This window comes from Drosophila virilis, chromosome 2 (assembly GCF_030788295.1).
Source record: "Drosophila virilis strain 15010-1051.87 chromosome 2, Dvir_AGI_RSII-ME, whole genome shotgun sequence".
In the NCBI taxonomy this organism is placed as follows: domain Eukaryota; kingdom Metazoa; phylum Arthropoda; class Insecta; order Diptera; family Drosophilidae; genus Drosophila; species Drosophila virilis.
In genome coordinates, this window is record NC_091544.1 from 15,473,444 (window position 1) to 15,487,249 (window position 13,806).

A 13,806-nucleotide genomic window follows, 5' to 3' on the forward strand; every position below is an offset into this window, starting at 1 on the left:
GATCTCTCTTTTATTCTCTTTTCTTCCATTTCGCTCTCTCTCCCCCCTTACTGTGTTGCTCTGTCTCGCTCATTAAGCTTTCGCAAACATTCAGCATGTAGTTCACTTTACACGATTTTCGCTTTGTTTGTTTTTTGTTACAAGCTGCACGCTTTTTTTTAATACCCTATATATAAATGGGATACACTACGCGTTTGTAGTACACACATAATATATGAAAAAAAATAGATAAAAAATGATTAAAACAAATTTCAATTTAATTTGTGAATTTTCAAATATTTTTTTAGCAAATGCCAATGCCAAATGTTCTTAGAGAAAACAACTGGTACAGAAATCAATTGCAAGAAATGTTAACTCAGTGAACATAACATACTGTTAACATAAGATGCTCTAATATATATTCTGTTAAGCTTCGAACTGTTACTTGAATCAAAACTATTGTTGCATTACAACATTAAGTTAGAATAGAAGCTGGATATAGTGATATATACCCCAAACTTGGCTCTATTGACTTTAGTTCACACTTGTTGCCCAGCTCTTTGGTAATTGTTTTCTCGGAATATGCAATGCAAACACAATTTGTGCAAAGTGCAAGGTGTCACATGTTTTGTATACAAATCATTTGCTTGTAAAGAGCACGACAAAAGTGAATTAAACAACAATAACAATAACTAAAGCGGCTGTGATTCATATAATATTCATGTCTTTACATTTACGAGCGTATAATAAATCAAAATGTTATGCAAAGTGCTTGAGATAGAGTACGTAATAAGCCAATGTAGCGATTACATTAATTGGAATACATTAAACTAAATTCCATTTACACATTCGCATTACATTCGTAATGGGAACATTGCCAGAACAGGTTTTCAAATATCAACCACAGACGGAAGATCTACTAACAAATTCATCTAAATTAGGCGCTCAGATTTTCTATATAAAATATTCAAAGAGTATTATAGGTATTCGTAGTACTTGCTTAGTTAAACGAGGTACGCACATCCACTCAGGTGTAGCCTATTGTTAAATATGTATATAACTTTGCCTAGACTAGATCGATTCATTTGAAATTAATAATGTTCAGCGTGTTTCCAATATTTCTTTGATATTTCGTTGAATTGCTTATGAAAAACAATTCTCAAGCAAGAATAAACGCAAGTACATTCAAATACATTCAAATTATTTTTTAAATGCACTCTTAGTGCATATATATATATATATTGACATATGCAAATGTGTCGACGGCAAAAAGTTCACAAAATTTCAACAATTTGTGCGAGGGCTGCCTTTAACATTGTGCTGCCTCGAAGTCATAAACTGAACCGAGTCCGGAACCTACCAAATCATCGAATATTTGCCCTGATTCCATGAAATCAATAAGAATTGATATATGTATTTCAAAATACCCAGTTACATAAATTGTAGTATAAACAAAACCATAATGCATAGCTTTTTGAAAAACTCAATCGTTTTACCAACATTTTTGGAGCATGCTTTATTTATGCCGGAAATTTTCAAAAGGTTCGGAAAAGAAACACCAGAGTTAACCAGTTAAGCAGCTCGACGTTGTGCTTAGGGTATGCCCTAGTCGGGCACTCCCTACTTATTATTGTACTTAAAAATCTGGCAACATTGACTGTCGCCAAGGAGCACAACATAATGAGCAACCCTCGTGTGCACGAGTTCAGGTGCGAAGTCAGCTTTTTTGGCGCCTTAAAAAGTTTAGGTATGTGCACAAAATGCAGGTATTAAAATTAATGATACAATAATCACTTCTTATATGTGTTTTGTTTTATTTTGTAAAATGATTGTTTCTTACAAACTTGATAATTTGTCAAATACTTAACAAAATGTAACCCCGTTTTTCCTAATTCCGTCCCTGTAGGCATAAATGTTCATGATTAAGTGTCTACTCATACAGCCGCCTCTATATTTCCCACTAGTTAATTATTATTTTTGCAAATACAGCTGAAACTATAAAATGTTCCTCAGATGGAAGCCAAGTGCGGCCAACAAAGTTGGCTGTTCTGCCTAATTGTTTGTGCCCATAGAGCTTGCATCAATTTGAATTTTTATATTTTATAAAAAAAAAAAGCCTGTGTGGGCGTGGCAATTAAAAAGTTATAAATAAGCCTGCTCGACTTGGCAACAAATATGTATTACGAGTAGATGCTTAACTCGAGTGGAAAAGACGAAACAAAGGTGCTTCAGTTCCAGAGCGCCCGACTGACAGATACCCTAAGCCCAGCTGCCGTGATATAGATTAGATACAATGTATCTCAAAATGTGTAGAATATATCAGAGCCTCTATATTCCATTTGGCGAAACAAAAGTGTTTTAGTTCCATAGTGCCTGACTGACAGATACCCTAAGCCCAGCTGCCGAGATATAGATTAGATACAATGTATCTCAAAATGTGAGACACATTTTATGGGCAGAGCCTCTATACTCCATTTGGCGACAACTTACAACTCAAAAAACTCTGACTGAAAATCAATACTTATCGACTTTGGGCAAACGCATTGAGTTCGCGAGGATATCAAATAAAGCGAAAATATATTCCACATTCTCTGAGATAGATGTGCCCATAAAATCGAACAGGACGGCAGGCAAGCTAATGATGAATTCATATGCCTCACGCGTATATAGAAGACTCTGTATACCCTGAATCAATTTTCAGCCATTTTCAGTGCAGGGTATATATATATAGATATTTATTAAATTGGCGAAATTGTTACGAGCAGGCAGAGGATTACATTTAAGGAGCCTATTGCCAGCAGGAAATCTTTTGCATAAGCCGACGAAGATGTTCCAAAAATAATTCCAACGCGCACGTGGAGATGCGAATGTGTATGTGCAGGCACGTGTTGAAGCTTAGGTGTACGTAACGCTAGACACACTCATACACTCACACACCCACACACAGACACACACAGACACACACAGACACACACAGACACACACACGCAACCTATCTTTACCTGGCGTGCTGCATAATAGGTTGCATACTTTGGTCGACCTACTTGCGGTCGGGCTTCAGCACTTCAGTGCAGCTTCTTATATTTAGATTGCCGAACGAGTCCTTGCAGGACCACAGGTGGCAGCAGCAGCAGTCGCTTGCAACGCCGTAACTCACGTTGATGCCAGCTGCCACGTTGCGTGCCACGCATTGCCATCCAGAATCAAGCCAGATTTTCGCCCGACCCTGGCCCGGCGCGAACGTCAATGATGACGTCTTTGGACTGGCCCCTGCTGACCTCTGCTTGTTTTGTGGCTATTGAACCTGTTCGCAGCCTGGAAGGGGCGCTTTCTCGATGGCATTGCTCCACTTAACTGGGGCAATGCATTCATTTGCATGCCAGGTGCCAAGATGATCCCAAGGCTTTTGATGCCCTTCAGACTCTGCTTAAGAGCACAAATATCAAAGCACCATTGAGACTAAATAAAAGCTAAATAGAATATGCGCTGAGCATAATTAATATTTAAAGCGGATAAGCACAGCTCTAAAGTGCAGACGTCCTTGCATTTTGAGAAAATTGTTTAAGACTGTAGAATGCCCAGATTATATCAAGGCTTTTGATGTCCCACTTAAGACGCGACTATTGAAATGCCATTGATAATAAATAAATGATAAATAAACAAAATATAGAATAGTTATCTTCGACAAGCCCGAAGATTTAATGACCTTGTGGACATTTCCCTTTTGTATGCGAATAGTAAGGCTCGTAAATGCTGAGTGTAATGAAAATATATTACAAAATAGAAGGTTTTCAACCGATTCTTGCCATATAATATATATAATAAAATAGATCGATCTATATATATATTAAAGGAGCAAACTTAAACTGGTAAATGTCAGGTTTACATGCACGAACTTCATTTTCGACCGATAATTCCAAAGTCATCTATATGCTATTGCGGTTCGATATTGATAGGATTATGCATATATAGTATATATTTCGAGCAATTCTTCCTATCACAGCTATATAATATAGGGTTGCGATTAGGCTAGACTAGTTGGTATAAAAATAAACGGACGGACATGGCTATGTCATCTCTCTTGATGCCAATCTTGAATCTATTTACTTAAAGGTATTTAAGACGTCTCCATGTATGCCTTACACATTGTATGACACAGTTCAAATACCCTCTAAATCTTAAAATCGATATTATAAACGGGAGGAGAACAGATAGAGGGACATGGCTCGTCGTGAGACTAAATACAAGCTGGTTCGACTTGATCTTTGGCTTACAGCCTTGATTTGTCACCATTTCGACCATCTAATATAAATAATATTTGCATAAATTAGCATTTCTGGGTCTAGGCCTCAATTCAGCACAACCTGCGAAATTAGCATTTATATAGATTCATATAGAAGCATTCGTTTGCTCACATCCATTTTCACGCTATTCAAATAAAATGTTCTTTTACGTTTCATTAGCTTCGACCTTTATTTTTGAACAGTGACAAAAAAAAATACTGTATGAATAAATTAAGCTTGTGTGATTGAAGTCGGACCATTTTGTCCGATAAATAGTTGAACGAAATATGAAATTTTTTTTTTAAATCTCAATGCCTGCAACCCTATTAACTTGTAATTTTTTCTTAAATACAGCTATTCGCGACTGGATAAACTATGGATCGTTGCGTTTGACGCGTTCCGCATGCAACTGGTTTAACAATTTGTTGGGCTCATAGTAATATGGATTCTCCTCCGCACCTAGCTCCGGATCGTACTGAATAATTGGAACGATCTCGAGCATTTCGAGTTCGCGTCCTCCAGCTATGGTTGACATTATGTTGTTGGTATTGATGTCATTCTCATTGGCTGGAGCTGGCTTAATGAGGGACGAATCTCCATTCTCAGCTGCCAACATTTGCTGCCTTGTGCGCTTGACTGGAGGCTCAGACTCTGAGGGGAGGGCACTTTGATGGCAGCGCTTCTTTCTTGCTATTACTCGGGGCATTCCGGACACGAATACGTTCTGTACGTCTTAATTTAATTGGCTTCTCTCTGTAATTCTTAAGCAGCACTGTATCGAAATATAAATTAGCTTTCAAAATCTGGCAATGTTTGAATAATTTTTTTACAATTTTGCGTTTTATATAATATTATAGACAATTTTTGCTCAGTTAACTTTAACTGTATCAAATAGGCAGAACAAATCAATAAACTTTCGGAATATCGAGGGGAAGCGATATAACTGCTTGACTTCATAGGTTCACAATGTTGTATATAGTTTCGATAACTCTGCTTGAAAAACAAAAATTATCGATCTCATAATTAAGCAATATCGATATCGATAAGGCATATAGAAGAAAAGTGTGTTTGTTGAGTAGAGTCTAAGCAAGTCTAATACATTTCATTTTCCTCAAAAATGTATATTTTTCCATAAGCCTAAGCTAAATTATATTGTCAAGGTGGTATTAAATACTTAGGTATTCTTATTAAGCCATCTATGTATCGATAGACATTTAAGCGATATATGTATCGAAACATGATTAAGCGAGTAGTATCGATTTTGAAAAGAAACTGTACTTTTATTAAAGCAATTGAAATGAATGGACGCTTAACCAAGCTCTAATCGTGACATTCATATATCTGCGGCTAATTCGTGCTGTCAGAAATCAATGTGTTGCAGGCCGTAATTGGCTTATATTTACAAATTAAAGGGTATTTGCTTTTTAAAAATGGCGAACATTTTCCTGTTTACCAACACCGAAAAGCTTTCAAATCTGCTCATAAATTCAAACTCGTGCCTGTCAACTTTGTTGAGCTCTGTATTTCATATCTATATCATACTTTTTGTCGTCCCGTGACAATTTGTTGACTTCATGTGTCCACAACATGAGTGTGTGCCTGTGCCTCTGCCTGTGTGTGTGTGTGTGTGTGTGTGCATGTGTTACTTATAAATATTTGTAGCAGCTGCAGTCGAAATTTACTGCTGTGACAGTTATCTCAGGTCTCAGTTGGAGCCAACTGTACCCTGGCAGAAAGCCGGCTACTTATCTTCTGATACTTGGTAGTCATGATTTCTGTTTACCTCAAACCAGCTGATTAGACAATAAAACATTGCAAAAAAAAAAATAAAATAAAAATAAATTAAACAAAAAAGTGAAACAAAATATTTAGATTAATTCTTGTCTAGAGTTTGCAAACAGCTGAATGGGAGCTAAAGTGCTGCGCGACTAGCAAATACCCTGTACCCAGCTGTGAGCTGCTGCATGCGGCACAAATATTTCCTTTTTTAATAACTCAAACACATTTAAAGGGATTAAAGCTGAAGCTTCCCTACTCTTACCAATAAATGGATTTAATATAGGCAGAAAGTCAGACGGAGGGAGTTTAAATAAGTCATCGTGTGGTGAAAGATGCACAAAACGATATACTCTTCATAAGATAATTTAATGAGTATAGCTTAGCTATTGTTAGCAGCTAAGCACTAAAAACATGTCCAGACGGCAACTTTCGGAATCTATTTGGCCAGCATACAAGCAAGTTTATAATGCGAATGATATCTCATGCTATTTGAGCTGTATTTAAATCTGACGAGGAGCTGGACAAACTGTTGCATAGCTGGGCAGATATGTCCAGACGGAGGCTAATCAGTTAACTGCTGGTTAAATATTGTGGTTACATATTTACCCGGCAGCATGTGCCGCTATGTTGTGCCCAGTTGTTGGCATTACTTTTGACCCCGCACTTGTCCGCACATCAAGTCCAATGGCGAACACGTATCCATCATGTTTTACAGAATACATTTGTGCGTCTGTCGACCGGCAATTGGGACAAAGCACTTTGGAAACAATTGCGTTTTAACGCCTTATTGCGACAGCGGCCAGCTGTGCGAAGGTCAGTCGCAGAGGTCAACATTAGTTTTGAGCAACCCGGCCATTTTGTATGCTCCGGTTCAAAGTTGAGAGCACTCGGTCAGCTTCTCTTGATTACTACTGAAACTGACCGACCCCAACATTCCAGATATTTCATTTTGAGCTAAACTTGTCCTGCGTCCATTCACCCAAGCCCCTGCGGTCATTAATGGGCAGCCTCTGAACTTGCTTACGGCAGGCCTCAATGCGGTATGTAAGTCAGTGTAAAAGGCTGAACTAGAAAATCTAATTGGTATGTACGAAATGTAAATTTACCTAACTTATCCCAGCGCAGGAAATTAAATAGAACGTGTTTTAACATGTCGCCCTTCTCTGTGATTCTCATGAATTCAAGTAAGCCTCACACGAATAATTGCTTCGTTTGCTTAAGCAAGTTTGTGATTATTTTTATACCCTGAACCCATTAAAAACGGGTATAAGAGTATATTGTATTTGTGCAAAATCTGCATCTCCGACCCTATAAGGTATATATATTCTTGATCAGCATCAATAGCCGAGTCGATCTAGCCATGTCCGTCTGTCTGTCCGTCTGTATGAACGCAAGGATCTCAGAACCTATAAGAGCTATAGACTTGAAATTGTAGATGTAGGTGCTCCTAGTTCCCGCGCAGATCGAGTTTGTTTCCGATAATCGATAACTTACTCCGTTTCCAAGCAATCGATAAAAATCGATATCGATATCCTGTTTTTTTTGGCAATTTTGGTAAATAATAAGAGCTAGAGTCCCCAAACTTGACATATAGCTTCTAAAATATAAGAGGGTTCAGGGTATCCCCTAGTCGGGAGCTCCCGACTAGAATCTCTTACTTGTTTTTCTCTTTCTTGGTCTTACTCGAAAGTTCTTTTGTTATTTTAGTTTGATGTTTATGCAAAAAATAACTCTTTTCCACCTTCTAGTATATGACAGTCAAATAATTTTGGACACACGCATTTGAATTATATAAAAAACAGAATATGAGTCCGACACCTCGGCACAGATTATCTCGTAGTCTATTTATAAAGCTATTTGGCCTGTAGGTCCTTAGTATTATCTTAGAGCACACATTCAACTAAAAGGAAAATATCCACAAGATAGTCTAGTTATTTTTTCAAAAATGCCTCGTAAGACTTTATTTCGACTGGATACAAAGTCAAACCTTGGACAAATGTGCCTCTGCGGCTTGGGAATATTTCAAGATTTTTCGGGTCTTCGACACTTTTTAGGCGTGTTGATTCAATGAACGATTATTTGTGATGCACTTTTATTCAAAGTCAGATAAGTAAGTTACCTATCGAAGTTTTTCAGACTTTGTTTGTTGCATAAATTGAATTTGAAAAAGTTGTTTGCCAAGTATTTAACCCACACCAAACACTTTTCCCAGATGAAAAACTCCCATGAAACTATTATACAAATGCCACAAGCCGCAAATGCGATTTGAATTGAGCGGAGCAATGGAAAGCAAGGTCAAGTTCAAGTTAAACACACTCAAGACTTGTGTTAACAACTTGCAGTTGGTCAACCATTTTATGGGACCCGCAAACATTGCAATAAAAGCCCCCCCCCCCCCTCCCTCTTTCTCAACATTTGATGCATTTGCCCAACGAAGCACTCCAAAAACCTAATAAAACTTGATCAACTTTCAGCTGCAGTCAGGGTCGCAGCTTGCAAGTGAAAAGCGTGAACTGGAAAATTGCGGCAAGGTCGCGTCGAGTGGGCCACAACAAAAGGGGCAACTGGCCCTATAAGGGGGGCTATAAGTGGGCAGTTCCAATTCCCAGAATGAATGCCGCAGTCAACGGATAATTGATATGCCAAGCGAATGAAGAAATAACAGCAAATAATAGGGTCTATATATATAAATAGGGTATATTATGAGGTGCATGTCTTACATGGCTGTTATACCCTGTACAAGCCGAAAATGAATATTAACGATTTTACTGAAGTTCGCCTGTTTGATTTGGGAGAGTGGGTAAATGGATGAAAACCTAAGAGATTTGCCCAAAAAACAGGATCTCAATTGCGATTTGTATCGATTGTTTGGAAACAGGGCAAGTTATATCGCTTTGAAACGTCATATCTCCAAGATTTTTTTTAGAGCGGCGGAGATATGACGTTTCAAAGCGACATAACTTCGCCGTTGATCATGGCGAGATTATGTCGTGAATATCGTGTCCACAACTACACGAACTTTTTTGGAAAACTTTAAATGGTCATATCTCGGCCAAATAAAGCCCGATTACGGGCAAAAAGGGAAGGGCTACTCGGGGAGGTCCATAGAAACCGCCAAGATCAACGGCGAAGTTATGTCGCTTTGAAACGTCATATATCCAAGATTTTTTTCAGAGCGGCGGAGATATGACGTTTCAAAGCGACATAACTTCGCCGTTGATCATGGCGAGATTATGTCGTTAATATCGTGTCCACAACTACACGAACTTTTTTGGAAAACTTTAAATGGTCATATCTCGGCCAAATAAAGCCCGATTACGGGCAAAAAGGGAAGGGCTACTCGGGGAGGTCCATAGAAACCGCCAAGATCAACGGCGAAGTTATGTCGCTTTGAAACGTCATATATCCAAGATTTTTTTCAGAGCGGCGGAGATATGACGTTTCAAAGCGACATAACTTCGCCGTTGATCATGGCGAGATTATGTCGTTAATATCGTGTCCACAACTACACGAACTTTTTTGGAAAACTTTAAATGGTCATATCTCGGCCAAATAAAGCCCGATTACGGTCAAAAAGGGAAGGGCTACTCGGGGAGGTCCATAGAAACCGCCAAGATTTTTTTTAGAGCGGCGGAGATATGACGTTTCAAAAAGACATAACTTCGCCGTTGATCATGGCGAGATTATGTCGTGAATATCGTGTCCACAACTACACGAACTTTTTTGGAAAACTTTAAATGGTCATATCTCGGCCAAATAAAGCCCGATTACGGGCAAAAAGGGAAGGGCTACTCGGGGAGGTCCATAGAAACCGCCAAGATTTTTTTTAGAGCGGCGGAGATATGACGTTTCAAAGCGACATAACTTCGCCGTTGATCATGGCGAGATTATGTCGTGAATATCGTGTCCACAACTACACGAACTTTTTTGGAAAACTTTAAATGGTCATATCTCGGCCAAATAAAGCCCGATTACGGGCAAAAAGGGAAGGGCTACTCGGGGAGGTCCATAGAAACCGCCAAGATTTTTTTTAGAGCGGCGGAGATATGACGTTTCAAAGCGACATAACTTCGCCGTTGATCATGGCGAGATTATGTCGTGAATATCGTGTCCACAACTACACGAACTTTTTTGGAAAACTTTAAATGGTCATATCTCGGCCAAATAAAGCCCGATTACGGTCAAAAAGAGAATGGCTACTCGGGGAGGTCCATAGAAACCGCCAAGATCAACGGCGAAGTTATGTCGCTTTGAAACGTCATATATCCAAGATTTTTTTCAGAGCGGCGGAGATATGACGTTTCAAAGCGACATAGCTTCGCCGTTGATCATGGCGAGATTATGTCGTGAATATCGTGTCCACAACTACACGAACTTTTTTGGAAAACTTTAAATGGTCATATCTCGGCCAAATAAAGCCCGATTACGGGCAAAAAGGGAAGGGCTACTCGGGGAGGTCCATAGAAACCGCCAAGATCAACGGCGAAGTTATGTCGCTTTGAAACATCATATATCCAAGATTTTTTCAGAGCGGCGGAGACGGACAAGGCGAAATCGAAGCTGATTTTGAAGCTGATCAAGAATATATATACTTCATCTCCGATCCGAAGATGTTTCCTACTGCCCGTAACATACCTTTGCACTAAACCATTATACCCTTTTAACACGTCTTCAAGGGATATAAAAACAACCTTTAGCAGGATGTAGAAAGATACAATTTGTCGGTGCACGGAGTTATAATTATAATTTCCTTTCGATTTAATTGTTATGTTAACTAGCATTTAAGCCGGGCAAGGCCAGGTAATTTCTTCTAGCTACAAATAAAAGTGCTTAAGAACACTTAATTTAATTGAATATTCAGTTCTGCTTGGGCCAGCTTATGCGATATGAATGTGAGCTTAATGAGCAATCGGAGGTCCACTTGTCAGGCTGTCAAGAGATGCAAAAACACAAATAAACAAATAAAATAAAAAGGAGAAGCGAAATAAGTGAAATACTTTCCTTTAATTGCCGCTGCTGGCGGCTGTTTGTGTTGTATTTCGGCCTGATTTGTGTGTACTTGGCATAATTAAATTTTACCGGCCACAGCTGTTTGCCATTCTCATCTGGCGCGGTGCACGGATTTTTGTCTTTTGGATGTAAGCCAATTTCAAATAGACCATAAAATACACAAGAAGCCGGCCGCACGTTCTATATGCTGCAGCGATTGCTCTCCAGTTGTTGTTGTTTTCCCATTCAATTACAACTGCGGGCGGGCGTATTTATTATGAGCTTTAATTGCTTTCGCAAAATTTACAAATGAGTTTTCACTTAACTCTATGCAACTATTTTGTTTGGGCATTTAAATCTGAAACGAAGTGTAAATTATGGCCAGCACTAAACACTCAAAAAGATCATTTCTTGAATCGCCTCGAAACTATCTTACAAATTCGAACGCGTCACATTGTTTTAAACTATTTAATATATTTTTTTGTTTTTGTAATATGCGTTCTATTTAATTATTTTTCATTAATGCGCAGCACATGAAATGCAAGCTGAAATATCTGGCATTCAAAATTTTGCATTCAGACAAATTATTTTTCTAATCGGCCAACATGGCGTATGCGCAATCAAATTCTAAAATAAATCAAGTAACAAGCCTAACGATTGCATTTAAATTTATTCACGATTTACATTAATTAAAATAGACAACAAATAGGCTTATTTGGCTGAATAAAAGCTGATGAAATAGCCAAATCCAATCACTGTGTAGCTGAATCTGGCTAACATGGCGTATGAGCTATGCTTGTTTTTCTTCAATGCAGAGTCTATTATTAAAATTGTGTTGTAATTTGTAACCTTATCATGACATATATATTCCCTATAAAGCTGTGTATCTGTTCTTTGTTCGACGAGTGATTCACGAAACTCAATCAAACGGTAAGTTGATAATTTATAATCAAATCAAATCATAATCGAAAATGTCCAAATCAATTTGTGTGTGAATTGAGTGCATGGAACATCAGCTCGAAGACAAACGACTGTCAAATTGCATTATTTATGACGTTTAATTGAAACACTTTGCAGTTCTCATAGCAAACGTCACTTTGATGTCAACTACTCTTCTAGATAAGTACAGTGAAGGCTAACTGGAGTGAACAGGCACAGTTGCAGTAGTCTGCCTTGCCTAAAGCTAACTTGAATAACTCTTGTATTTATTGTCTGGTCCGTATGGCAATTTGGCTTAGCTTCTTGCTGAGCAGAGTCGGAACGTCGCACGACGAAGTCCGTGCAGGCTAAGTGTTCACTGTAGTTGCACTACGCAGCGAAATGGTCTTATCGGCACTGGGGAAACACCCGACCAGGTCGGCCAGCTCTGTCAGCTGACCAATGAAAGCGTTAAAACAACTCGCCGCTAATCGTGGCCAATAAATTCTTTGCAGCTCGTTTATCTCGAGTGAGTTCATAAAAATCACAACTTTGATTTGCGGCCAGACATTTGAGGCGATGTGTGCGATGTGTGCCATTGTCCGGCTGGCAACCTCTGTCAGTTGTCTTCTTAATTAATCGCTAAAAATATTCACAATTGCCGGACTCCGTCTGCGTGTGCTTGTGTGTGATCTACCCCATCATTATCTTATCTGGAGAGCTGAGTAATTGTCTTCAGCCGCTGTCTCTTTGCGTCGGCCAAGCGCCAGGCAAGCTGCGTGTGCTTTTTGAAGCTAATTTTTCTATTAACAGACCACACACAAATATATATGCCGAAGTGGGGACTGATCGACTATGTAATACCTATGCATTTTATGTAAAAACTTATCTATATACAACATCAAACTATATGCACTGATTGACTGACTGATTGATTGATTGATTAATTGACTTACTGATTGACCGACTGTGCTTATGAATGACTGACTGGAGTAACTGATTGACTCACTGACTTAATGTTTGATTGATTCATTTACCATCTCACTGACTAATGGACCAACTGACTGAATGATTGACGAAATAATAAATACGGGCTGGCTGGCTAGTAGACTGACTGTTTGATTGATCGATTGACTGACAACTTCACTAACTCATAGACTGCTTTTTTGATTGATTGATTGACGAACTATTTTATTGAGTGACTGACAAGAAGATAAACCAATTGATGATTGGTTGAAAGATTAACCGACTAATTAAATAACTGACTGAATGATCGATTGCTTGATTGATTGATCAACTGACCAATTGAATAACAGACTGACTAATATATTGACTGATGACAATATTCTTTCGTGAAGTTTTATGTGATTGACGTAAAACACATTTCCAAACAACTTTGTGGAGATGCGATATGAGGAAATTGGTAAACAGATCGGAGCTGAGCCGCACACAACTTAATTTTAAATGGACACCCATTATTATTAAAATCAAAGAGCATTATTAAAGCCAATCAAGCCCATTTAAACCAAACGTATGCAGAGTATGCGAAAGTTGTCGCGTGCTCGTAACCAGAAATTTCTTCTTATAGAAGCTCCTTTATTGCCGCATAAAAAGCATACAGCTCTTTATCTGACTACATTTTAAATAAAAATAATCTAAATTTAGCTAATACTTTAATTAGCCAATTCAAGTAATTTTAGACAAACGCACGTGATGAACCCAGTTTTTATGGCTCGTGCATTTCGATGATATAAGAAATAAAAATAGAAACGCGTTCTATTTAATTTAATAAAAATGCTTGTTATATTATTATTGTGAATTAGATCAGCTATAAGAGCACCGAACTTTGTTGGCCATT